At 31.9% G+C, this 27,055-nt stretch overlaps 1 protein-coding gene, 1 long non-coding RNA gene and 1 other non-coding gene across 5 annotated transcripts in view; 1 reads left to right on the forward strand and 2 right to left on the reverse strand.

Moving 5' to 3' along the window:
• The window catches only part of LOC115215499, a 135,721-nt gene that overhangs the window by 76,790 nt on the left and 31,876 nt on the right, over positions 1-27,055 (reverse strand). The window contains exon 1 of one of the 3 annotated variants that reach the window (XM_036506215.1): positions 6,414-6,665. The exons of 1 other annotated variant lie outside the window; for it this stretch is intronic. The gene's annotated coding sequence lies outside the window, so the exon portion shown is untranslated. Of the gene's footprint in view, positions 1-6,252; positions 6,666-27,055 lie in introns of those variants that run through there. One more of the 3 variants, XM_036506217.1, reaches the window with a different exon arrangement.
• The window catches only part of LOC118764936, a 49,820-nt gene continuing 29,088 nt past the window's right edge, over positions 6,324-27,055 (forward strand). Inside the window, exon 1 of the long non-coding RNA XR_005000775.1 lies at positions 6,324-6,549. This is a non-coding gene — a long non-coding RNA (uncharacterized LOC118764936). The remainder of the gene's footprint in view (positions 6,550-27,055) is intronic.
• On the reverse strand, positions 25,474-25,580 carry LOC115215970. The gene has a single exon (XR_003882047.1). It is a non-coding gene; the product is annotated as a U6 spliceosomal RNA (small nuclear RNA).

A 27,055-nucleotide genomic window follows, 5' to 3' on the forward strand; every position in this document is an offset into this window, starting at 1 on the left:
AAGAAACAGTCAATGAATGCAGACAATGAGCAAAAGTTGGAAATAAAGGCAATAAACACACTTTGCTGCATGTATAATGGTAGTGTGCAAGAGCTACATGGCACAGTTAAGCTCAGAAAAAAATCTCAGTAAAGGGCAATCCAAAGTAGTGTGCAGAGATCACTCTCTTTGTTTGGACAAGTAGTACATATGTTGATAAGATGAATGAAGAAATGCAAAGAAGTCAAAGTGGAAGGAAACTGTGAAAAGGAAAGCCAAGGAAAATTAGCAGAAATAGGGAAAGCTGATACCAGTGAGTTGAACCTCATGCAACAAGTGGTGAGGTATGTTTTACAAAAAGCCTCATTCAACCATTGCAATCATGGAAAGTGGATGCAGAAACAATGATGATAATGAGAGTAAGTTTGTTTCTGAGAACAAAAACACCAACTCAGATATGGAAAACAATACGACTATAACAGTGAGGAGGTTAAGATAACTAAATAAGTTGAATAGATATGAATAGTGACCATAGGAAATTTTAATCAATACTAATAATATATATATGTATATACATACACACATATATATATATATACACATATATATATATATACATATATATATATATATATATATATATATATATATATATATAGCACACATATATATATATATATGCACACACATATATATATATATATATATTTATTGGTATAGTTGTGGTTATGTTGAAGGACTTTGCTTCTTAACGACATGGTTACTAGTTTAGTCCCACTGGGTGGCATCATAGGGAGTGTCTTCTATAGTACCAGGCCGAGCAATTGTAAGTGGATTTGGCAGACAGAAACTGAAACAAGACTCTCGTATACACACACACACACACATGAATGTGTATGTATCACCTTATTTTGATCACAGTAGTTGCGAATGTCACTGTCACACAAGCAGTATCACTCATTTCCAATATTCTGCAAAAAAATGTCTGGCCACGGTGAAAGTTGCTTTGAAAACCAAGAATAAACAATGATGATATGTACGTACATGTGTGTGTATATATATCCACACACACAATATTTTTATAAATATAATTCAATATCATAGACTCATAACAGCCAATTTACCAATTAGTTTCATACTGGAACTTGAGAGAAATCTTGGCAATCATCAGAAGAGATACAATTACTTATATATGCAAATATATGCACATATTCAGATATATGTATGTATGTGTGTGTGTGTGTATATATATATATGCATATATATACAAGATGGGTATCAAGTTTCCACCTCCCAAATTTCTTTTACAAGGCTTTTGATCCATGGCTAATGTAGGAGACATGAACTGGCATATATCTGTAATATAGTACAAATACAATAAAGTATATTAAACATACGTGTGTGTATGTATATATATATATATGTCCATGAATATGTGTATATACATATGTGATGTGGGCATGGACTCACTGGGTAAACAATGAGATTTCTGGCTTGGATAACATTGCTTGACATATTGGGTAAGTTTATTTTTGATAGTCTCCAGTCCACTCCAAGGCCTGAATAAATACATGTGAATTATAATCAGCCAGAATACTTAATAAGTTTTACATGTTAATTCAGCCAGGAAGTAGGTCATTCAGTATATATCTTACAATATACATAAATTAATTTATACGACATCACTTGTCCATCCTTGCATGAGCCAAATGCAATTTGTTCCAGCAAATTTTGTTCAGCAGAACTTTCATCCATTTCCAAATGCAGAAGACTGGAAAGAAATGATACATGAGGTAGGATGGTGACATTTGTTTACAACTTACAACTACTTGCATGATGTCATAAGGGGACACAAATATAGAAATGGATATATACATAAACATGTATGCATGTGTGTGTGTGTTTAGACATAGATATGTAATACATGGAGCTCTACGGGGAGCTGGGGTAGTTGTCTTCAAGATACAACTTGACCTCCAGCTGTACAAGGTCCCAGATGAACCTACATCAGAGCAAGAAGCCGATAATGGGGCAGCAATATCAAATTATCTCTTTCACCAAAAGCCAAACAAAAAAGAAAGGCCACCAAAAGAGTGATAATGCTGGTGGTGACCCAGCATGGCCGTAAACCATTGGGCTGAAACGCATAAAAGAATATATTAAAGTATAATTACATTACATTACTCGATTTTACATATTTATATGGGTTGGATGATATGGAATATCTATTATACAGTATATTAGTATACACACGCACAAATTATCATGCTGTATACACCTTATATATTCACATACTTGAGTGTATATATATATATATGTGTGTGTGTGTGTGTACACATATCTTTCAATATCTTAGTTATGAAGGCTACCAAACTGTTCATGGTTTCTATACATTTACACTAAGTAATGATTTAATAATAGTGGCACAATGACAATGGAGCACATTTTGAGGGAGAGATTTTAGCTGTAACTAATAGCACTACATGACTCGTTAACTGATATAGATTATTATTATACACAATTAATTTTCAAGAAAGTATATTAACATATTTTCAAGTTTTCTATTACTTTGGCCTCTTCTACAAGATTTTCTGTACGCTGAAATAGATGTTAACTATATATTCCGAAGCTAATGATACTTCTTTATCACAGTAAGCATTTCTCTTTGGCCACAACGATCCAACATAAAAAATATACAATGCACAAAATAGAATAGAAATATTGTAGCTGAAAGTCATTAAAAAAAATGGCAATAAATTTATGCAATACTTTTCATGGTTATTCAAAGGAAAAAGTACTAAGAGAAAAAAGAGATATAAACATCAATTACAACCTCCCATTCACTAGTTCATTTTCTTCATGAAATTTAATTAAAAAAAATTATTCTAATCTAGGAGGAATGCAGCAGTTGTAACGTTCATGCTGGCCTCCCGACGATGATACGCCAGAGCAATGGTAACCCAGAATCGGAAAATGGAGTGGGTGGAGAGAAATCGACCCGCTACAAAGTTTACTGGACGTATAATAATTCCTCATTAACTACAGCGTTGAAACAGTTTGGTCTTTTTTTAAGAATCCTTTCGTTCCTATTCTAATACACCAAATCGATATTAACGATATTTCTCGACGAAGTAAGTACTGAACTAAGATTGCTAAACGCGATGGGTCAATAGAAGAGGGTGTGAACAGAATGGCGAGTGGAGAAGTGCTATGGCAACTCCTTTTTATGAACTACGACAAAGTGTCATCTCTCTTAGCTAAAGGGATGGAAGGATATTTTGGAAACAACAGCAACATACTAAGAAGAATGGATTGTTAACTAGAATGCTTAGACATGAAAAGAGTTGGCTTTCCTTTTTCTTTTCTTTATATATCTTTTATAAACAAATACATTCAAGAGTCATAAAGGTTAATTAAAATTAGATGTGTGTGTGTATGCATGTATGTATAATGCAATGTAAATGTATAAAAGTATAAATTAGATATGGTGAAGAAAAAAAAAAGCCCTACTGCTGCTATAAAACAGAGAAAGCGAAGAAAAGAGGGAAGTGCAAAGAGATGCGTGTGAGGCAGAGGAGAGAGGAGAGAGAGGGAAGAGAAGAAGGGGAGGAAGTACGGTGTGTGGTGGTGGTGGTGGTGGAGAGACAAGAAACAACGGCAGAAGGAAGAGGAGAAGGCAGAGGAGAGAGAACATCAGTGAAATGAAGTGATAAACTTAAAATGGCGATATTGGAAGCAAGTTGGAAGTAACAACCGCTCAGGTTCTCCCCCCTCCCTTCAATCACACACACACATATATATAAATATACAAAGATCTTTTATATACACACACATATACATACATACACACATATATATATATGCAGACACACACACACACGTATACATTTATTCACAACACCACTTGCTCCGGCATAATCTATACACAACAACAATACATTGTCACTTACTACACACACACAGTTTTTTTAAAGATATCTTTCAATACTGTCTCTCCCGCCCAGTTTTGCTTGGCTCTCTCTCTCTTCGATTACTACTTTCTTCTATTTAAATAATCTTCTTTCGTGCAAAATGCACACACACACAACAAACAAACAAATTGGTACACATACATAAATAAATATATATATATATATACATATATATATATATATATATATATGCGCTAGCGCAAAGTATATATGAATCATAAAGTATATAATATATATATATATATTATATATATATATATATATATGTATATATATATATATATATATATGTATATATGTATATAATCTGTTGAAACGTTACTATGGTGATTAGTAACATCCAACAACAAAATAAGTGCAAAAAGAAAAAGTTGAGTTGTAGGAGGGAATTGTGAGTATCAGTGATAGTAAAAGGGAGAGAAGAGAGTTTCTGGCATAGAAAAATTAAATTACAAAAGACTGGAGAAAGAGTGAGAGAGATAAAGAGTGCCTGGTTCATAAAAAACTGGCGAAAATGAATACATCGAGCTAAGAAAGAAAAAAGTGGGAGATATGCAAAGTGTATGTAGAAGGCTTTTGTTAAAAGGAAGCTGTTTAATTGCTTTTAAGTAACAATAAGTTCTATGTCAGTGCGTGGATGACTGTTTGGAACGAATGACTACTTTAAAAAATATGCTTTAAGATGATAATGTCGGTGGTGTTGATGATTGGAAAAAGATGACAGCAGTAATAACGTTTTTGTGTATCTCTCTGGTATACATAGATAATATATCCATAATCATTCCTTTAACAAAACCATTCTATCGTTGCAGTTTTCAGTCATCGTCGTCATCACAATCAGTATCATTATTTCTGTGGTTGTAGGACCTTCTGCATCACCTCAATGACAACGAAGCGATGATGATGAGAAGGAGAAAAGCAGAAAGCGATCTGATAATTTCTTTAAAATCCTATCTCCATTAACTTGCTGAACTTTTTGCTCTCGCCAAATGCGTCTTGTGAAAACTTCATTGTCATTCGGTTGCTCTTGTTGTTGTACATCCGTAAGATGTAAACCAGTGAATATGTATATGTATCTTAGTGACAAACATCACTTTGTAGAGGTAGATTTTTTTTCATTAAAAAAAAGGGGTAGGGTAAACGATTTTCTTTTGTGGTTTCTTTTTCTTTTTCGGTGTGTATGTGTATCTGTGCGCGCAATTTGCTTCTTTCTTTTTTTGTTTAAACAATGATAACTTGGGAGCCATCATCATCACTAACAATTATCAGCTGTATCAATGATGTGTTTATGTGGAAGCACATTTTTGTTGTGTTTTCATCGATATCGTTCCAAAAACAACCAAAGATAATACAAAAACGCAGGATTGTTTATTTTACTCAGTGCGCGTAGCTGTAGGTGCGTGTGTGCAAGCGTGCAGAGATGTGTGTGTGTCAGCGTGCGTACGCGCATTTCCTTGCTTGCTCGCATGATCGTTCGTTATAAACCATTCCTTTCCCTCGACAACACATTTTCTTGACATAACACCTCTCATAATTCTTTTCACTGACAAAACGAAAAGATGAATATGAGATGAAGCCGGGCAGGAGAAATGAAGAATAAAACAAAAGAAACATTGTGAAAATGGAAGGAGAGAGAGAGAGAATGTTAGGAATCTACAAATAATATATCACAAATATGTATTCAAGTGTCGAAGCCGAAATATGAATGTATATGACTAATATACGATATATAATTTTAATGAGTGTGTGTATAATTAAACAGAAGCCACTCTGATAGTAAAATGGAAAAAAAAAACATTAGGAGACAACAACAAACAGGCCGAAATTTGGCATATTTCATTTCATCTTCCTTCAAAAATGTAGGCTTTTAGGATCGGAGGATGAATCTAGGGAACAGCGAGAGAGGGGACTGGGGGAAAAAAAAGGATGTTGTTTACTGGTCCCCTTTTAATTTACCCATATTTGTGATATGTAAGCACGCATAGACTACAAGAGGCAAATGTTATATGTCTCTAAAAAAAAATAAAAGAGTTTGTATGAAAGAAATTCGATTGCATGATAGAAAGAAAGTGAAAATTAGCGAGAATCCAATGTTGATGTGTGATGAATGAATGTGTATTTGTAGAGAGGCAGACACTGGTTTCTGCAACCCCACTCCAAACAGATACATATCCGAAACAAACAAACAAACAAATAACATTACATATATATACATATATATCTATATATACATACATATATGTCTATATATATATATACAACACATACACACATACATGCGTGTGTGTGTAAAATCTCAAACCTTTCGAAGGAGATCGGTAGTAGTTACTCCAATAGCAGTAAGTTGTATTAATCAAACGGCAGCAACAAAACAATATTGAAACATCCGATCAGAAGAAGCTCGATTATTTTGGATCTCTAGACGTAGGAGGAAGAACGAAAAAACCTGGACAGAAAATTTACCTTCATCCACGGCCACCCCAGCTTTGTCGCCATCTTGTCTTGTGTCCTTACCCAGCATGCAACGCGGCAAGATGGCGGCCGTGCAGTGCTTCGGAGCAGGGAGACGTTGTGTCTGCGTCAGACGAAACTAAGCAAAGTAGGTCCGTGATTTCTTTGCATTGTTTTGTTGTTGCAGTTTTTTTCTACTCTCTCTCTCTCTCTCTCTCTTTCTTTCTTACTCCCCTCGTTCTCTCTCTCACTCTCCCTCCTCCTCCTTTTTTCTTTTTGCAAAATGAAAAATATGTTAAACATCTATTTCAACCCCAACACACAGGCGTAGAACGAAATGGATTTCATAGGGGGTGGGGGCAGGATGGTGGGCTTACTTATTTATTTTTTTGGTTTGTTTTATTCTTCTCTTCTGTAGGAGAGGGTGTTGGTTTGTTTGATGATTTTTTTTTTAGCTTAAATTTTTTTATATAATTTATTCTTTAAGTGCAAACTAAACATGATCCAAGTCACACACTCATATAAGGAGCTACAGACGTAATACAGTGTTATGTATATATATATATATATATATTATGACATGTGCACACACACACACACATATATATATATGTATGACATCCCATATGCACACACACAGATATACAAACACGAATCACACGCACACACATGAATGACACGAATTTAACAATTAATCTAATTGAATTTATATAACGGCAAAATGAAACAAAAGGAAATCAATAATAGATACAAAACATTTGCATACATTAAATTGTATGCAATATTAATTTAGTTTCTGTATACTTTTTTGGCTATTATTTCGTGGCACTTCAGTCCTCCTCCCTGGTTCATTATTTATTTATTTATGGATTACTATGAAATTTATTCTTCATAAATTATTAAACCAACAGGAAAAAGAAGAAAGAAAGGAGAAACACGGTGAAGATAAAGAAAATATCGTCAAATAAGGCTTGAAAATTATATTTTTAAACCACTCCCTCTTTTATGGTACGTCTTACGTATATTTACATATGAATCGGCATATTTAGTGCTCCCACTCACTCTCCGTTTCCCCACACTGTATTAAGTATACATATACATATATATATATAGATAGATAGATATGAGAATGTTTGGAGGTATCCAAGCTTTTGTATATTTCTCTTTTCTACCTCATCACACACGCGCCCGCGTACACAAAATTAAAGTGCGTGCGCGTGTGTGTGTGTGTATGTGTCCGTCTTCGCTAGCTCCGGAATGAGTTTGTTATTCTTCTTAGTTATTAGTTAAATATTTTCGGGAAGGAAATGGTTCAGATGTGTAGTTTATACACGCCTGTTATGTCTTACTTTTTCCTGGTTCGAATCATTGTGGTTACAGCAATGCTGGCGTAATGCATCTCATGTAATAATGATTGGAGCAGTTAGACAATAAGTAACAACATACAATTGGAACATTTTCACGCGTAGAAGCGTGTTTGGCATGACAGGTGGAAGAAAATCTATACACAGAATGACAACAAAAATAAATGAACATGCTTGGCGATTGCTTAAGAAATGACATACGTGCCACACACTGGCACGCGCAAACATGCACACTATATATATATATATATGTGTGTGTGTGTGTGTACATACACAAGACAATCTGAAACTAATAGTAGCTCCAATTTAAATACATTTATATATGTATATTAATATATATTGACACAAACACACATGCTTACACAGATGTAAATAAACATTAATACACACTGTGTATCTCTCTATATACATTGACACAAACACATGCTTACATATAGATGTAAATAAACATGCATAACAAACACTCTCTCTCTCTCTCTCCATCTCTCTCTATCTATCTATCTATCTCTCATACGCGCATGCGAGAAAATATGCTTTGTGTTCCTGCTTTCTATCGACTAATGTTCCCGATAAAAACAATAAGCTAAAATCAAGGGAACGTATCACAAGTCTAGCCCTTACCCGCTTTCCCCTCTTCTGATTTCTCTGTCTCTCTCTGTCTCTCTCTGTATATGTATGTATATATATTATATGTGTGTGTGTGTGTGTGTAACTTTATTTTACCTTTATTCCTGTCGGGTTGTTTACAAGTCATACATACGTATGTTGAGAGTAGCAGAAAGAGGAGAACTTGGAGAAAGAAAACAGTTATTAACCATGGATGATGCAGTGGCAGAAGCAATACAGTTTATAGAGAAACGTGAAAAGCAGCAGCTGTACACACGCAAATAAATGTGTGTGTGTGCATTGACAATAATAATACCAAGCAATGCTACTGAATGGAAGAACGGTGTAATTATCTCTTTCTTTCTCTCTCTCTCTCTTTGTCATTCAATTAAATTCAACCGTCCCCCCCCACCTCTCTCTCGTCTTTTACTCTTTCCATTTCTGTTTCTTCTGCATAAAACACCTCATCACTACTATTTTATTACACAGATACGCACACACACACATATAGATATATCTATATCTATATATATATATATATATATATATATATACATGTAAGAAAGTGTATGAATACATATTTCACTCTCTCCTTACTCTAACCTTATCTCCCCCTCTTTCACTATATTAATACTCTCTTATCCGCCTCATTCCCCCTCCTTTACTATATTACCTCACACTGCTCATCATCTCTATTTTCTCCCCCTCACACTTTGGATATTTGTTTACTCACTCCGCCCCTTTTGTATATTATTTTTTTTACTTCCTTTCGTCTTCCTCTCTTTCTCTTTTTCTCTCTTGCAACTTTCATTGTATCGTTTTTTCTTCTTCTTCTTCTTCCTTAGTAGAGATATACTACAGAAAGACACAAAATTGAAAGCAGGAGAGAGGAAGGAAGTAGGCGATTCTCTTAAAGTCCCTCCTTTTTCTTTTTACGTTAAAGACTTAATTTAATTAAACTCTTTGAAATGCCCAGCCCTCTTTCATGTATTTGGTATTATCATTTCTAAAAAGACTATACTGAACCACACACAGTAAACCTTACATATCATCGTGAAAATTTTTCACTTGCTAGTCCCCTCTTTCTATACACAATGAATGATTTACTCCAATTCATCTTTTCTTGTTTCACTTCTTCACCTATCTTTTACTACTACTACTACTGCTGCTGCTAGCTGCACTCTTCTCCCTCAAAACTAAAAGCTATATATTCTTTATAGAGATCTTTTGTCAACATCCCGTACTTCGCTCGTGTATTTTCCTACTCCTCATCCATATTTACAGCTGTGTTATATATATATATGTATGTGTTTCCGGATATATACCTAAAGTGTGTGTATATATATATATATATATAGAGAGAGAGAGAGAGAGAGATACAATTATACACATGCATATAGTTATATTTATATAAAATGTGTGTGTATATAAATGATATATATTTATATAAATAATATGTATACGCGATTATGTGTATAAATATATAATATAGATGTAAGTGTGTGTACATATATTCTTTTATTCTTTTGCTTGTTTCAGACATTTGACTGCGGCCATGCAGGTGCACCGCCTTTTGTCGAGCAAATCGACCCCAGGACTTATTCTTCGTAAGCCTAGTACTTATTCTATCGGACTCCTATGCCGAACCACTAATTTACGGGGATGTAAACGCAACAGTATCAATTGTCAAGCGATGTTGGGAGGTAGGAGGGCCAAGAGAGACACACACACCAAATCCACTCACTCGGTTTTAGACGACCCGAGAATATAGAAGACATTTGCCCAAAGTGCCACGCAATGGGACTGAACCCGGAACCATCTGGTTGGTAAGCAAACTACTTACCACACAGCCACTCCTGCGCATATGCGTAAAAGTATATAAATATATTCGTATGCATATAATATATATGTGTGTGTGTATTTGTATATGCCATGTACGCATATATATCTAAAATATGTATATGTCAATGATATATATTTATATATAAGTGGTTATGTGTATAAATATATAGCTTAACGTGTGTGCATACATACGTGTGCATGTATATGTGTATCTAAGTACGTATGTGCATTTGTATATATGTATTCATATATTCATGTATGTATAAACATGTATACACGTCAATGAACATTGACATGGTTCAATTTCAACTTTCTCATGCTTCCATGGGCCAGACAACATTTGCTCACGGATCTTCTACATCCAAGATACCCTTCTTGTTGACAACACTCACTCGTACCCATTCGGCCGATAGGGGGAAAAACACTTACTTCACTTGTCAACAATCACGACTACAGCAACACACACGCACATGTATCAATCTATCTATCGATGTATATATATATTATATATATATATATATGTTGTATTATATTATATAAATATATACGTATAATATTATATTATATATAAATATATTATTATATTATATATCATGTATATATATACGTATATTATTTATATATATATATGTATATTATATATATATACGTATATATATTATATATATGTATATTATATATAATATATATCATTATATATATCTTATATATATATATATCATAATTATATATAATATATGATTATATAGATGTGTATATTATATATATTATACATATATTATATTATAATATATATTATATACATTATATGTATATATTATATAATGTATTATATTATATATAGTATGATAATAATATAATTTATAAATGTATTAATATATATATATTATACATATATGTATATGTATTATTTATATATATATATTATATAATATATCATATATATATATCTATAACATATGTATATATTGCAGCGAGTACATCTCTGTAATATGTATATATATTATATATATATATCATATACACATTTTATACATATTTATTATATATATATATCATATATATAACTCTCTCTCTCTCTCTATATATATATATATATAGTATATATCTCTCTATATATTATATATCTCTGTATAGTATATATCTATATTATATACCTATATCTATATATATATAGTTATATATAACTATATATATATATAACTATACATCTATATACATATAATTATATCTGTATATGTATATATATACTCTTTTACTCTTTTATATATATATAGATATACATACATCTATATACATATAAATTATATCTGTATGTATATATTATATATATAAATACATACATTTATATACATATAATTATATCTGTATATATATATATATATATATATATCTACACATAAACACACATTCGAGAGTGGTGATATGGTAAGACGTTTGTACCCAAGCATAATGGTTGTGGGTTCACCGGCACCTTGGTCAAATGTCATCCTATCCATCTATCTATTTATCAATCTACCTATCTGCATATATACATAAACGTATATGCAAACATATATTCGCATACATATAAATACATTCATACATGTGTGTGTATATATATAGATATATATATATAAATATATATAATATATACATATGTAAATTTAAATTAATGCATATATATATATATATATATTCATGTATTTATATATGCGTATTCATACACACACACATATATATATGCATATTATGATATTCGTGCACATATTTATATATGCGTATATTTATATTCCTGCATATACTTATATGTATATATAGATAGATAAATGTTATATTCATGCATATATATATATATATATAATATAATATATATATATATACATTATACATATATTATATACTCACACACACATACATATATATTCACATACATATATACATTTATAATTACATGTATACATTGTCTACCCATCTCTCTCTCTCTCTCTATATATATATATATAGACATGCACATGCGTGTATATATAACCATGTATATATGCATATGTACATATATTGTTTCAAATGTACCTACGTACATCTATGTATATATATTTATATATACATAATTAAGTAGCATATATTTATCCAAATGTTATTTACGTACATACATACATACATGCAATGCATATATATATATATATATATATATATATATATATACATATTTTAATTATATATATGTTTACACATACTAACTGTGTGTAAGAGTAAATTTATATATAAATATACATATCTATCTTTTTCCATAGATTTAATGAAATTTGTGTGTGTGTGTGTGTGTGTGATAATATGCATCTATATCTATATATATAACTGTGTGCTTTTGTCTATATAATAAATATGTGTATATGTATTTATATATGTATATCTCTATACATATATGTATATTGTATTTATACATTAATGTATATATACGTAAGAATACATATACTTGTATATATAAATATGCCTGTATATATGCATGTATAAATATGTATATATGCATATATACTTGTATGTGCGTATATAATTATATATATATATTTATATATAATTTATATACGCATATATATTGTGTATGTGTATATATATATGTATGTGTATATGTATGCATATATATGTATGTGTGTATATACATATATATGTGTGCGTGTATATATATAATTATAAACATATATAAAAGTATAAATGTGTGTGTGTGTGTGTGTGTGTGTGCGCGTCAGGCAAGTGTCATTCCTTTCAGTTTTAGACGGGGAGTTCAATTTCCGCGCTGGTGGACTTTACCTTTTATCTTTTAGGGGTCGATAAAATAAGTATTACCTCTGTATAACCGGTGTCGATATTAAAGGCTTTTCTCTCAATTCAAAATTACTTGTCCCACACTAAAATTTGAAACGATATGCATAAATGTATCTATATACGTATACATATACAGAAATATATATGTATATACATACATTTATAATGTATATATATATATATATATATAAGTACATACATTTTAATATATATATATATATATTATATATACATACATTTATAATTATATATATATATATATATATATATATCTATACTACACTTATAATGTATATATATATATAATATATATAACATTTATAATGTATATATATTATATATATATATATATATATTCTTTTATTCTTTTATTCTTTTACTTGTTTCAGTCATTTGACTGCGGCCATGCTGGAGCACCCCTTTAATCGAGCGATTCGACCCCGGACTTATTCTTTTGTAAGCCCAGTACTTATTCTATCGGTCTATATACATTTATAATGTATATATATATATATATTATATATACATTTATAATGTATATATATATATATATATATATATTAACAGATGTATACATGAATGTATGTATATATATATATATATGTTTGTATATGTATACATTTATATGTGTGCGTGTATGTATATCCATGTGTTCTTATGTGTATATATATATATATATATGCACACAATGTACACACTTATATAACCATATATTTTCAAAGAGGCACCACACCTCTGATTTGCGCCGCTGCCACTTCTTCCAGCCACAATATTATCCCCACACACAGCCTTTCCATTTTATTTTTATATTTTCCAGTCGTCCTTTACAATCGGACTTCATGGACAATATCCCTTCACTGTTTCCTGTCGACGATGCTCACACGTTTTTGTCCGCTGTCTTTGTTTCATTCTCCTCCTTTTCTCTCTCCACCCTTAAATTTCTCCCTACCAACGTTTATACTGCTTACTGTGTGCATGACTCCCATCCATCCACACCAATCTTGGCTCTTATTACAGTAATAATTAGTAAGTTACTAAGAACACCATCTACCTATCTCAGCTTGTGCATCACTATCGCCTGCCACCTCTCTCCCTCTACAACTTAAGTAAAAGTAGGGATAGCTTACCTACTACTTTATATATTTTTGTCTATCCTTTCCTCCACTCTTCTAAGTACTTAAGGCTATCATTTCATATTTCTTTTCTCTGTCTGTCTGTCTTTATCTCTCTCTCTCACACACACACACACACACACACTTCTGCAATATCACTTTTCCACTTTTGTCTTTAAAACTTAACTCACACATTTCGTTAGAATCCACTTAAATCGTCTTCAGTCTATTCCACGGCGCACAACCCAAGGCAACATATTCTACTGTGTACTATTACTGACTCTAAATTAAATTATATGCCTTATTATTCTCAATGTACCTATGTCACACTCCTGCAAAAAAAAAAAAAAAAAAGAGCATAGAATACGCTGATTTGGTTTTTCTTTTACGTAGGGAAAGGAATGAAAAATAAATAGATAAAATGTTTTCGTGTAAAACTCTAGCCGAGCAATTCAAGCCATCCTCAAATATATTCGATGTATAACTGCTTCGGACAATATGCTTTCTCCATATCATCGTTTTGCGCCATTAACAAAAACATCTTCACTCCCGCAATACCATTTCTGCGAACAATATTTCAGCTGTTGACTCAATCATTTCAACGTCAAACAACATTAAAAATAACATGAGTTTTATCCGTAGCAGGCATAATGATGTTGCTAACTACCATAAAGGTCTGTTTTGATTGGGAGGAAATATAGTCAACTAAAATCAAAACACTATTTCGCGATTGTTTCACCCGATCAAATGTGCTCTGTTGAAAACGTAGAATATACGCATACACGCATGCGAAATTGTGTGTGTGTATGCGCACGCGCTTGTGTTTTAATATAACACAGATGCGTATACATGTGTGGGCGTATATGTGTAAATATCAACACATACACACAAAGGTGTGTCTATTAATAGATGTGTGCGTGTATACATATACACTCACACACTGTGAAGGTAAAGGTCTAGGTACAATATAGCGGAATGGTTAAGGAGCTTCATGCTCACCCCCATATCATAGCATCTTACACGATGATCATTTTTCTATACCCTCGAATTGACATGCACTTTGTGAGTACCAACTGGAAAATAGCATCTACATAATTCTTTGTGTAGATTTTACCTGTGAATTAACGTTAATACTGTACACCTTGGAAAGCTCACCTACTTACACGTTAATTCAGGAGCAGGTAATTCAGTTTTTCCAACAACTGCATTGTCAGTGCTCAGCGACGGAGAACCAACTAAGTGTTTGAGTACAAGTGTGAGTCAATATATATATGTGTGTGTTTATGTATGTATATGTATGTGTATATATATGTATATATATGTATGTATATATATGTATGCATGTATATATGTATAAATATATATATGAATGCATGTATATATGTTATGTATATATATATAATATATATATATATATATATATAGATTATCTAGATCATATACCTATATAAATATGATGATGATGATATATATATAGATCTATATATATATATATATTATATATATATGTATCTATATACATATATATATCTATATATATAATATCGTATCTATATAACATATATATTATCTATATAATATATGTATTTATAAGATACAGTATATATATGTATCTATATATATGGTATACCATGTATCTAGATATGTGTGTATAAATATATAGGTTACATTATTGTATATATATGCGGTGTTATTTAGTATATATATGTGTTGTTATATATATATGTATATATATATGTGTATATACATATGTATGTATATGAGCTCTATTTCTAGCACTAGAGTTAACCTATTAACGTAATATTCTCTATATGTACGGATATATATGTATTATATATATATAATATAGTATATATATATATATTATATATGTTTATAGATATATATATATATATATATTATTATGTATATGTATATTATATATATATATATATATATATATGTATATGTCTATATTATATATATATATTATGTATATGTTGTATATATTATATATGGACATATATATATATATATGTACATATATATATATATATGTACATATATATATATATATGTACATTATATATTATATATGTACATATATATATATATATGTACATACCTATATATATATATGTACATACTATATATATATATGTACATATATAGGTCTCTTTCTTTTGTTGTCTTCCTGTTTTTATTTATCAATATATATATGTATATATATACATACATACACACACACATATATATATATATACATACACACATATATAGATGCATATATATATCTATACACACACACATATATATATATACATACACATCTATATTACTCTTTACTCTTTTACTTGTTTCAGTCATGTGAATACAGTCATGCTGGAGTACCACCTTTAGACAAGCAAATCAACCCCAGGACTTATTCTTTGTAAGCCTACTACTTATACTATTGGTCTCTTTTGCCGAACCACTAAGTTATGGGGATATAAACTCACCAGTATCTGTTGTCAAGCTATGTTGGGGGACACAAACGCACACATATATATATAAGATGGGCTTCTTTCAGTTTCTGTGTAGCAAATCCACTCACAAGGCTTTGGTCGGCCCGAGGCTATAGTAGAAGACACTTGCCCAAGGTGCCACGAAGTGGGACTGATCTTCGAACCATGTTGTTGCTAAACAAGCTGCTTACCACACAGCCACTCCTGCACCTACACAGCCTATATATATACGCACATGTATACACACACACACACACACACACATATATATACACACACACACACACATATATATACACACACACACACATATATATACACACACACACACATATATATACACACACACACACATATATATATATATATATATATATATATATAGACATACACACACATACACATATGCATATATAAATGTATATGTGTACTTTTTCAATGTTTACAAATAGCGGAAAACTAATAATGGTCATATATTGATTTCGGTGTGTACATATAAATATATGTATATATAGTAAGAATATATATAGTAAGAATTTACAAAAAAACAAAAATCGAAGACGGATGTGTAAACAACAAATAGATGTATTAGTTTAACACTCGGGAAGTGAGAAAGTCTTTTACGTTTCGAGCCTAAGCTCTTCAACAGAAAGAAACACGGAAATAAACAGCAAGAGAAATCAAAAACGGTTTACAGGCTAGTGATCTATCAAGGCGAATGCTGGACAGAGGGGTCACACAGGAGAGCTAGGAAGCAAGGGGGATAATAAAGTAGTGGATATCCTAAAATGAAGGCGCACATGCCTGTGGAAGGGGGCTGTTGACCTAGACATGTGTGAGTGCTGGGGATGTGGTCTGTGCTAGCGTGTGCGTTAGTGTGGTTGCTGGGAAGTGGTCAGTGGAAGTGTGTGCAGGGTGGGGTGGAATGGAATGTATAGGAATGGGCGGTTAAAATATGTAGGGTGGGGTAACGAGAGAGGGGTGATGATGTAGGGAGAAGGTGGGTAGGAGTGATATATATATATGAATATATTATGTGTATACATATGTATATATATAGTATATGTTTTATATATATATATATATATCATCATCATCATTTAGCGTCCGCTTTATATATATATATATATATGCATGTATATATACATGTGTATCTGAATGTACATGCATATATGTATGCATGCGTGTATGTGTGTATATATAATATATATATATATATATACACACATATGTGTCTATATATATATACATACATACACATCATATGTGGAAACTGACTGTCTTTTTAAGTCTATAAGTGCTGCTTGAGTACACTTTGATACACTGCAGGTGTACTTTTCATGTGAGAATGCAAGTTTTATTACGTTTAATTTACCCTGGACAATGCTGTCAGGAATAAGGTTTATAAAGGGACGGAATTATTTTACCGTATTTCAATGCACCATATATCCACTGTCTGCTGAAGTACTTCAGAGTGTTGGAAAACATGATTTCATTACAGTCTGTGATACAACATTAGCATGTTCTTTTTTCTCATGTTAGTTAGGAGTTGGATTGTGATACAATTTTACAAGTTACATAAAATTTTATGGATTGTTTAAAGATCTTAAAACCCACTAGCATGTTGATAAAGATTGAGCTTTTTTTCTGTTAGGACTGTCAATAGAGGGTGCGTTTGCTTTAAATAATTTTTACAGGTCTGACAGTTAGTGCTGTATATATGAAAGAGAAAATAAGTTTGTGGCATTAATATTGTTACTCAATACACTGATTCCTATTTAGATGTGTTCCCATTAATGATATGAATTTCTATTAGCACAGAGGCATCTAGGTTAGGTTGACCTGTTACAATTCTCAATATTTTGGTGCCATTTCATTTTTCATTGCTTTGCTGTGTATATTCTAAATTGCCTATGAAAATTTTTTCTTTAGAAGATGATTTGGAGATTAATAGCTTAATTAAAATATATTAATAATGTAGTTTGATATTCTGTATATGCTTGTAATTTTCCTTTTTTTTTTTTAATAGGGATAGTGTATTATGTAAATTAAGCGTTACTTGTAAACAAAACTTTCTTTGATCAACCTCTACTGTAATTATAAAACTTACTTCTTTATAGAGTTTGGAGATGACTTATTGGAATTGTCAGTTAAAATTTCAGGAAACAGTAAGGCCATAACTGTATATAAATCTCCAAGTACAAAATGTAACAGCTTTGAAATAAGAAATGTCAACAAGTTCCTTGCTTCCACTGTGTTCATCACTTCAAAAGATACAAAACTAGGCTCAATATGTTGCTTTCTTCCCACCTATGGGGCATTGTTGAAGAACAGAATGGATTATCTAGTCTCTAAAATGGTCTCCATAGCAGGTTTGGTGAGGCTGATAGCTTTTCAATGTTAAAAGCAGTATTAAGGAAGGGTTAAATCATATAAATGTAATAAATAATTCCATGTATCAAATGGAGAAAAACAGCATTTGTTTGTATTTTAGAGGAAATGTAGCAAATTAAGAAGGTTGAATATACACTTAATATTAGGCATAGCTCAGTTAGGAAAGTGTTAGCCTGAAGATCTAAAGATCCCTTGTTTAATACCAGGTTTCAGCATCTGGTTGCTGGTCTGCTTTCTTTTTCTTTTCTTCACATTCTATTTTCATTCAAATTTTCATTTATGTCAGTTATGGATTTACTTATTGATGCAATGTCTGTTCTTAAGGGATTCTTGTCTAGTAGATAGATGGTCGAAAATTTTGGCTTGTGGTCATTTAAAGTAATGTATGGCACCAAAGGGGGTTGATATGCTTCTGTTTTCAGTATTGAGTTTCATAATAATGCTTTGAGACTTATTAACTTCCTTGAAGATAACAATGTGATTTGTTTGTTTGTTTGTTTTTTGGTTATATTTATGATAAAATACAAAATCAATTGGTGATAGTATTTTTTTTTTTTTTTTTTGGTCATATTAGATTTTCAAAACTATTTCCCCCATGAAATGTGAATGATTTTTCTGCAGAAGTCTTTTAAAAATTATTAGTTCAGTTCCTGAATGTTATGTCCTTTGTTTATCTTAAGAATTAACCTGGTTTTTGAAAGCTTGGAGGCTGAAACTGGCAAAATAGCTTTTTTATAGTGTGTTATCTGTTGAGTCATTATCATTATAATTTTTTTCAAAGAGACATTCAGTAAAAATGCATTTAAAAGAACTTTTTCATAGTGGAATTGGAATATATTCTTCATCATGAAAAGTATATATATATAGATTAGAGGTTTGATATCTGGTGGAACCATTGCTGCCCAAATACAAATACATATAATTAGAAATAAGCACAGATACACACATGTAGTCCCATTTTACATACCTTCAGCACCACAGTTAAATATCATCTTCTTTCATTTTTATTAATCCATTCTTTTTCAATTATTACTATTTACCATATCCCCAAACTATGATTTTGACCCATTTTATTTAAAGCAAATGAACCAACTGACTACAAACTATTTATAGAATCTTTTCTTTGCACAGTGTATACATGTGAAGTCCTTTCAACTTCAAAACCTAAAATTTCAATTACAGCTGATATATAACTGTCAGTGCAATTTTCTAACAACTAAGCCCATTTCATTAAAAAAAATTCTTCCAAAGCATCTCCATACATTTTAGAGTTTTACAAACTAGAAATCCTCATATCAAAACCGTTTGAAGAAGACTTAGATCAGTAAGTAAATAAATAGTAAATATGAATATATATATATATATATACACACACACATATACAACACCCCACTAATCATGCATGAATATGCACATCAAAACCTGTGGTAATGAATGAAGTAAAGGCACACCTGAGGTTTTCTAACCCATAACAGAATATACTAGCCAGTATTATAGGCAGGTATAGTCACAGTTCACCAGTAAGCAATGCAGCTGATTTCTTTGTTGAAATTCTATGGGGTCCTGGAGATGGGTCTTAGTCTTGCCAAATTAAAAGATATGTTTGTGATTGGGAGAGCCCATAGTTAGGACTAACCATAAAAAGGAAAGAGGAAAAGAGAGCAAAAGGTGTTCTCAATCGAGTCAACACCTGACTTATCAAATAAGTTAAATTTTAAACATCATTAAGGATTTTATTTTTGCCTATTCGCTTGGATAATATATTTATTTATTGATGAAGATTAACAGAAACAACAGTTTGCAGAAACATCATAGTCACCTTGTAAGGATATGAATGCATTTAAAGGTACAATAATTTGTTTTTACTAATACATGCAGGACTGGCTGTGCGGTTAAGAAGCTTGCTTCTGAACCATATGGTCTTAGGTACAGTCCCACTGCTTGACACCTTGGGCAACAGTCTTGCTGCATAAGGGCTTGTGAGTGTATGTATAGGTATAGATATATGTGTGTGTGTGTGTGTATATATATATATATATAGATATGTGTATATATGTGTTGTGTGTGTGTGTATATATATATATATATATAATATAATATTGGATATATAGATAGATAGACATATTATGTATATATATATATAAAAATATATAGATATATGGATATATAGATAGATAGACAGATATGTATATATATATATATATATATATATATATATGGATAGATATATAGATAGACAGATATGTATGTATGTATATATATATATATAGATAGATAGACAGATATGTTTGTGTGTATATATGTATATATATATATATATATATATATATATATATATATATAAATATAGATAGAGAGATAGATAGATAGATATGTATATATGTATGTATATGTATATATATATATATATAACAAAAATAAATACATATAGAGACTGAAACGGTGAGCCGGCGACTACTGGAGTCGCCTTCTTGTCTACTCCATCTGTTGCGAAGTGAATGTTCTGCTAAGTCAGGGGTGGGGAAAGTTCACAATGTGACTGTATTAGTTGGCGATTACATAGTTACCTAAATAAATTAGCGAAAGCGTGGTATTTGCTAATGATAAGTCGTATATGATTCCTAGTGATGGCCAGTATGTGTGTGTGTGTATACAAACATTTTGTTACTCCAGTACTTGACTAGAAGTTATTTTTTGAGTTCAGCGTAAGTTGTGATATAAATAATTCCTAGGTTTTAAAATCCGAGGTTCACACCTGAAACATCACTGTTGCCGTCATCTACCTGATTTAACTACGGGTTGTGTTTTCTCTGTATTCACATAAGTGCGTGTGTGGAAGAGAGAAAGAATGTGTGTGTAATTGAATGAGGGATGATAGAAAAAATGCTTGCCTATGCTTCACATTGCTGTGTATACATTATTTGTCAGGTCCAAGTCGGCCGTGTTCAAATAGGCCTATGATCAAAAGTCTTCTAACTACGAACATCTTTTTATATATAAGCCTCATGACCTTAACATGTTTTTTTTTACCCCTCGGAAGATTGGTATCTTTCTGATTTAAGAAATGTATATAAACGTATGTATTAATAGCATACAATGAATGGGAACATAACGATAAAATTTTAACGGGACAGGACAACTAGTTGTCATCCTCCATCTCACACGCGCACACACACACACACACAAATACATATTTATGTATATACCGATTATAGCGAAGTCTGTTATACTCACACACACATCAACGAGAAATAATCTGGTGCCAAAACAGAATAGATGTATGTCTGCTATCCATCCATACCTACCTACCTACCTACATACATACATACGTGTGTGTGTGTGTGTTAAGTACATGTATATACATTAGTAGGTAAAGAAAGTCAAATGTGTATGAGCGATAAGTAACCAATCATGGGACAAGTGGTGAAAGCAGACGGTATCATAGCAAAAGATGAAACAGAAGATGTGATGCGGGGGTCTACGATATCTGTGAAGCATGTAGCTACATGCGGAGATGGGATGCTGCAACAAAGACAACCAAAAAACCAGTTAGTTTCCATATGGAACATTACACCACTTTCCTAGATCCACAAACAGCAGCCCATGTTTAGCACATAATGATTAGCGCTACGCAGTCGATCGAATTCTTAGAAATGGCAGTTAAATCCCTGTTAAACTTCACATTAATGTCTTAAAAAACAAAATAACATATTACGTTATGTGGGCCTGGGTTCCCTCAACGCAGGAGAAAATTAGCTGATTGCGGGCGAAATACATACGATAGCAGGTCTGTTCGACCAGAGTGAAAATACAATAGCAACTCTACATTGAAAGCACTTGAAAAAGATGAAAATGAGAAAAGCGCGCATGCGCGTGCGTGGACACGCACACACGTGCATGCATGCATGCATACACACACACACACACCGCACATACATACATACATATATGAAGAGAGAGAGAGAGAGAAAGAGAGAGGGGAAAGGAGAGAGATGAAAAAGAGCAAAGACGAATTGGCAGTGACATAGTGTCAGATAAAATATTGTAATTTGTTCCAACAGTGATCTGAGTTCAAATACTGCTGAGGTTGACATTGCCTTTCCATATTTTAGAGCATTGAGTAGGAAGTCTAACTGTATCTATACTCACTCTGTGCAATCTTAGTTAACATCTCGGAGTGTGGGGTGGAGTTACAGAAAAGAAGAAAAAGCAGTAACATTTTACTCGTTAGTTACGACCAGAGCAATCCTTAACATTATAGCCCTCCCTGCAGTCAAAACAATACATTGGGGCCTCTATATACACATGACCACAGAATACATGGATTAGCATTGCTACACACTAACCTGTAAATTTACCTTGTGTGATTCCATTGCCTTATGACAACTTAGATTATGACTCAATTATCAGCAATTTTAACACAAATGGAAACAAAATTTTCTTGATTCAGTTGATAAATTGACTGCCAAGAATGTTTATAGGATAAAAAGGTCCCTTTTAAGCTGTGTGGTTTTGGGTTCTGTCCCACTGAAAGTTATCATAGCAAGAGTCTTCTACCATAGCCCCATACCAACAAATGCCTTGTGAGTGAATTTGGTAAATGGAAACTGTATAGAAGCCTGTCTTGTACATGCCTTTGTGTCCAAGTTTGTCTCCCACCTCTACCTTTGCTGCTGCACAATCAATGCTGGTTTGTTTAAATCACTGTAACTTAGCACCATGGCAAAAGAAATGAATACAATAAATATCAGACTTAGAATATAAATACTGGAGTATTTAAGGTAGTACCTCAGCATGGCTACTGTCCAATGAATGAAGCAAAAGAGATGTACATATATACATAAATATATATATATGTATTTATATACATATTGTTAAATTTGGTGATGGTCATTTTTTTGCCAATTAACCTATACACATGGTCTTCACTTCAACTTCATTATTACTCTTATTTCAGTATCCTTTGAAATCTTTTGTCGCACACCTCTGACCTCTTCAGTGACTCTCCATATACACATGTGTATTTATATATATGCACACACGTGTGTATAATATGCACCTGCATATATACTTTTGTATATAGTGAGACATATACATGTATTTATGTGTGTGCATACATGTATATAAGAATGTGTGAATATATAAAAAAGATCTATTCCCCATGAGTCAAGTGTGAAAACTGTGTGCATAAATATAGACATTATTCCTTACCAAAACGAATTTGCATTCACAAGGGCAGCATTTAGTAATTTTGTTTTTTAAGGCTCAAGAAAGTGCCCAGTTCCTGTGAAATTTGTAATTCCCCTCTTCATCAAACAGAGCCTGCACCTTTTTTTTAATTTTTACTTCCATGAAGATATGTCCCAGCAACCTCCAGGTGGCGCTATGCAGCATTGCTTCTCCTTTTAATTACTATATGTAGCTGGCTAAAGTTGTAATATTTCAGTCATGTCTATTGAGTATTTTCCTATATATCTTTGCATAAAATTTTTATCTTCTACTCTAAGGAATGTCTTACCCATACATGTTTTCATACCAATTCAGAAAGTGAATTTAGGGCTTTCCTCTCGTGGAAGTTGGGACTGCATTTCTAAGTAATGACATCTTCAAATTTACTAGCTGCCAGAGCCAAATCGAAGGAGCTACTACATCAAGTATATTTATTGGAGAATATGTTTAAGATCCTCCAATTGACACACTTTATAAGATTTTAAATATTATAGGCAGGAAGCTGCATTGATGTGTGATCATCGTTCGACTTGCAGTAGAGCCAGTATGAACCTGTTGCTGAGCTGAGTGCTACATCTAAGAAATGGATTGAAATCAGATTGGCCTCTATAGGAAACTTGAACCCTATGGAAAATTAAGGGCATGGATCACGTATGTCTTGTTCTGTCAGGGTGTACACACTCCTCACACCTTTAGAAATGGCTAAGGCTTTGCCTCTGATTGTCTGTCTCTCTCTCCCTCCCCCTCTCTCTCTGTATATATATATTTATATATGTATGTATGTATGTATGTATGTTTGTATAAATATGTTACTAAGTATATATATATTCCTTTACTTGTTTCAGTCATTTGACCATGGTCATGCTGGAACACCACCTTTAGTCAAGCAAATTGACCCCACGACTTATTCTTTGTAAGCCTAGTACTTATTCTATCGGTTTCTTTTGCTAAACCACTAAGTTACATGGACATAAATACACCAGCATTGGTTGTCAAGTGATGTTGGGGGGACAAACACTGACATATACACACATACACACACACATACACACACACGCACATATATATACACGTATATATATACAATGGGCTTCTTTTAGTTTCCCTCTACCAAATCCACTCACAAGGCTTTGGTCAGCCCGAGGATATAAAAGACACTTGCCCAAGGTGCCACACTGAACCCAGAACCATGTGGTTGCTAAGCAAGCTACTCACCACACAGCCACTCCTGCACCCATGAAAGAATATGGAATGCTTCATGAATTTGCATATCAGCCTTGAACAGGGGATATGTTAATCTTCTCTGTATTGTTCCGATTTTAGAATATGTACTGCCATAGCTGGTACATTATATATGAATGAAAATATATGTATGTGTATATATATATATACAAAGAAGAATAGAATTAGCAAGTGTTTTTAGGACATTAATTTACAAATGTTTCATCTGAATTTAGTTTCATCAATCTTACCATATTATGTAATAATACATGCAGCTATTAATTGTTCTCGAAGTTCCTTACTTGCATATATTATGTGCACATGTTAAGATTTATGTTTCATATGGAACAAATTTATTTTGTATGTAAAGCAATCACACACACACAAGCACACCCACCTATATGAAAAACATATACATAATAACAAAGTGTAATGCATTTACTACCATTACACACACATCTGTACTTTACTATATTGGTACTTCCTTCTTTGTCTTGATGCAAGAAGTGCATGGAAATATACGTCATTATACATAACAATTGTGACATACATATTCTGTTAACATTAATCTGCCCTAAATTTTCTCCTCCTCCTTGTGGTCATGGCTATTCTTTAGGATTAACATTCAGTGTACCATATTCTCTTCTTATATAATGTATATAAAGTCTGTGTATGTGTGTATGTATGATAGGACATACATGTTGAATGTAAGTGATGCATATATACTTTATGTATGTGTGTATGTACGTAGGTATATGTATGTATGTATGTATGAATGTATATAAGTTTATGTAACTTATATGTATATATGTATGAATGTACATATGTTTATGTAAGGTATATGTATGTATGAATATATATATATATATGTTTATGTAAGGTATATATATGTATGACTATATATGTATGCACTTATATATGTGTGCATGTATTAAAAAATGTATATATATATATATACACACACACAGATATATGCATACTATTGAATATGTATACATGCATACATACATGTATTTATGTCTGTATATATCTGTTAATATAAGTACATATACATACATATGAATATATACATAAGGGTATATACATATACAGATATATATACATATATATACATCCATGTATATATGTATACTTCTATTCATCTATATATGCATACATATATAAATATATATATATGCATATCTGAAAAGACATAAATATGCACAGACATAAATTCAGATATGTATGAATATATATATATGCAGCATGGATGTTAAATGATGATGATGATGATGATTTATCCTTTCCTAGTTTCAGCTCAAGAACTGCGGACAAGCTGGAGCACTGCCATTAGCTTTGCTACACCTTCTGTACTTGAAACCTACCCTGATATGTGGCATTCGGTGTTGCTGCCCTCATCTGTGTTTCTTGCCATGAGGTCGGTTCATCCAAAACTCCTTGACAGGCGGAGATCCATCTTTGTTATATATATATATATGGGAATATATTTTACAAAAATATGGGTATATACATATCTATGCATAAATATATATGTTTATATATATATATATATACACACACAACATATATATGTTTATACATACATATATAAATACATATAT

This window comes from Octopus sinensis, linkage group LG9 (genome assembly GCF_006345805.1).
Source record: "Octopus sinensis linkage group LG9, ASM634580v1, whole genome shotgun sequence".
NCBI classification, from domain to species: domain Eukaryota; kingdom Metazoa; phylum Mollusca; class Cephalopoda; order Octopoda; family Octopodidae; genus Octopus; species Octopus sinensis.